The 3,203-nt window shown below is 45.0% G+C and overlaps 1 long non-coding RNA gene across 1 annotated transcript; it reads right to left on the bottom strand.

Annotated features, from left to right (window-relative positions):
- Positions 1-515: 515 nt before the first annotated feature.
- On the bottom strand, positions 516-2,549 carry LOC143270474 (uncharacterized). Its single transcript, XR_013047651.1, has 2 exons — positions 2,085-2,549; positions 516-1,293 (listed from the first exon to the last, which is right to left on the bottom strand). It is a non-coding gene; the product is annotated as an uncharacterized LOC143270474 (long non-coding RNA).
- Positions 2,550-3,203: the final 654 nt, after the last annotated feature.

The following is a 3,203-nucleotide window of genomic DNA, read 5'->3' as shown; positions in this document are numbered from 1 at the left end:
GCCCTTCCTCTCAGGGCTGAAAAATGCCAAACGGTAGTCATCCTTCTAGATCCTTCCAGGGCTCTCAAAGAGAGCTGCAGAGATCCTGAAGGGTGCCTGCCACAAGATTAAACTTTCATAACATGACTATGGTGCTGTTTCCCTTTTCTCTCTCCCGTCCTCATTATCGTACAGAGGAACTCTGCAGAGATTCTGGGACCTGTGAGACCCGCAACAGAATCAGGACCCCTATGACTGACATTCAAATGACTTGTAAAGATATAAAACGCTCTCCTTCACTTATATTTTGATTTGAGGAGATACTATTTTCATAAAAATATGTCTTTTGTTAACATTGCATGGGGCTCCTAATGCTTTTAAATAAATTTATGTGAGTATTTTAAACTGCATCCTTCAAATTTCTGGTGTAGTTTGTATGATTACGGCTCTGCCTGCACCACCGCATTCTTTGCAGTGGTCAGGAGTGTTTCTGAGGGAAAGGTGTCTAGAGATCAGTGAATTTAAAAATGGCTGGATTAAATAGAATATTTTATTATATTGTCCTTGAACTCACAGAGATCCACTTGTCCCTGGCTCTGCCTCCTGAGTGCTGGGATTAAAGGTGTGTGCTGCCTTATCTCTTACACATTTAATCCATGTCACGTTTCCTTTATCCATCCTTCCACTTCTGGAAGCCCAGGCTGGTTCCATGATTTAGCTACAGTGCATAGCACTGTGGGCCGCATTGGTGGTAATGCGTCTCTGTGCTGTGTTGAGTTGGAGTCATTGGGTAAACACCTAGGCATGATATATGTGGGTCACATGGCAGGTCTGTCCATTTTCTGAGAAACTGCGACACCTTTTCCGTAAGGGCCGGACTGATTAATCTTCCCTTTCGGCCACATTATAACCGCACCAACATTTGTTGTTCCTTATTTTCTTAATGACCAACATCCTGACTGGGGTAAGATGGACTCAAAGATGCAGTTTTGATCTTCATGCCACTGATGGTTAATGAAGCCGAAGATTTATCAAATGTTGGCTGCACGCTTGTACTTTATCTTTCGAGGATAATCTGTTAGCTCGTTTGTTGAACGAAGTTATGTCGTCGGCAGGAAAATGCTTGTGACTATAATCGTAGTAGCAAATCAATATAACATATGTCTTCCCTCGTGTTTCCTAGATTTTATACTCGACTGTTCCAACATTTTAAAAAATGGCAGTTCATATAGCACCTCTTTTGAGACAAGCATGAAAAACTGAAGGTTTGTAGCGTTCAACGTGTACAGACAGGAGGGCTCTTCCTCATCTGACCTGAGGGCAGCAGAGGTCAACACTCCTTAGTGTTTGAGTCAGTGTTTGAGACCTCTGCACCCTCACCTGCCTTGTGCTTGTATATCCTTACCTTGATTCTTTATTCACTTGTCCCTCTTAATACCAGGGCAAGCTCTACCCAGCCCAGTGGAGTGGGTGTACTTCATTAATGTCTGTCTCGCCCAACCTATACTCACAATGCCTGTGTGTGTGTGTGTGTGTGTGTGTGTGTGTGTGTGTGTGTGTGTGTGTGTTTCTCAGTGGACATGCCTTGATCTGATTAGACCAGGGGCTCTGTCTCGTCCTTGAATACATCCCAGCATCCTACAGAGTCTGGCGGTAGTAACCGCTCTTTAAATGACTGTTGTAGAATTGAGACAAATAAACCTGCATTGAGCACTTGGAGCATTTTCTAGGTAACAACCCCCTTTCTCCAGTGTGTGTTTTTTGGTGTCTTTATCAAAAATCAGGAGGCTGCAGCTGTGCATGGTTTTTATCTGGACGGTCTGTCTTATTAACTGATCTCTGCTTCTGCCTTTGTGCCGGCACAATGCTGTTGTTTACCCTGTGGTCATGTAATATAACTTCAAACGGGGTATAGTAGCATTTTTTCCCCTTAAGACTGAACAATCCAAGGTCTTGTGTTTCCAAATGAATTTAAAATTTTTTTCTGCTTCTGTAAAGAATGACATTGTAATTTTTATGGGGATTGTATTGACTGCATGTCTCTTTTGTTAAGATAGCCATTGTCACAGTATTAATTTTCCCAACCCATAAGTATATATACACACCGTATTTTCTTCATCCATTCATCTGCTATGGATTTTTTCAGAGGGAGATGATGTAATTAGGTTAGGGCGGACAATGCTACCTCCTTTGGTTCTCACTGCATCCAAACTGGTTTAAGTAGGCAACCATTATTTCCATGGGGCAGGTGAGAATGTAGAGACTCACAGAGGTGAAGGAGCTGGACCAAAGTCACACAGTCAATCGGAGGCAGAAACAGAATTCTAACCCAGGCCTACCTGGTTTCTATCCCTTCCAAACAACGTATGCAAGAAGCTTCTCATTGTTGTATATGGCAGGCGTGAGGCCGAGAGCCCCTCACTACAGAGAAGCTTGACCACGTGGCTTAAACACGGGTGTTTCTTTTCTCACAGTTCTCAAAGTAGAAGTTCAAGAGCCAGGTACTGGCCAGTTTGGGTTTTCATGAGGACTGTTCTCTGCAGTTGAAGATGGTCACCTCCGTGCTGGCCAGAGACTGAGGAGAGGTGAGGGAGAAAGAGTCTCCACTGTGTCTTTGTGAGGTCACGAGCCATGGAATCGGGTGTGGGGGGGGGGACACCATTGTGACTCACTTAAGCTTAGTTACCTCTGGAGTGTCTCCATTGCGGTTAGTTATGTTCACGCGGCTGTGACTAAACACCTGAGAGAAAGAAGAGAAAAGAGGATTATTTTGTCTGAGGGTTTCACAGCAGTTCCTTAAGGCAGGGGCAGCCCTGCAGCTGGAGGGCCTCTGTTCTTAGCCAAGGAAGTGTGTGGTGGCGACTCCTCACATGCTTGGCACTACCAAAAGAAGAATGTGCACACCAGAGGAGATTTCGGAGGCCACAGTGACCCAGTTCTGCCAACCAGGCTCCCACCACCCCAAATTTCCAGAGCTCCCAAACCAATATCATCAGGTCAAGAAGCACTGTGCAACCCCTGAATTTCTGTAAGACACAGCCCGATACAAACTGTCATAACCTCCAAACGCAGCCACACAGGGGCTGAGGGCTTCAAGGAACAGATTTTTTTTTTTTAAAGATTTATTTATTTCAGCACTCGGGAGGCAGAGCCAGGCGGATCTCTGTGAGTTCGAGGCCAGCCTGGGCTACCAAGTGAGTCCCAGGAAAGGCGCAAAGCTACAC

This window comes from Peromyscus maniculatus, chromosome 23, assembly GCF_049852395.1.
Source record: "Peromyscus maniculatus bairdii isolate BWxNUB_F1_BW_parent chromosome 23, HU_Pman_BW_mat_3.1, whole genome shotgun sequence".
Classification (NCBI taxonomy): domain Eukaryota; kingdom Metazoa; phylum Chordata; class Mammalia; order Rodentia; family Cricetidae; genus Peromyscus; species Peromyscus maniculatus.
Note: the sequence above shows the minus strand (reverse complement) of the source record. Positions and strands in the feature narration are given on the sequence as shown.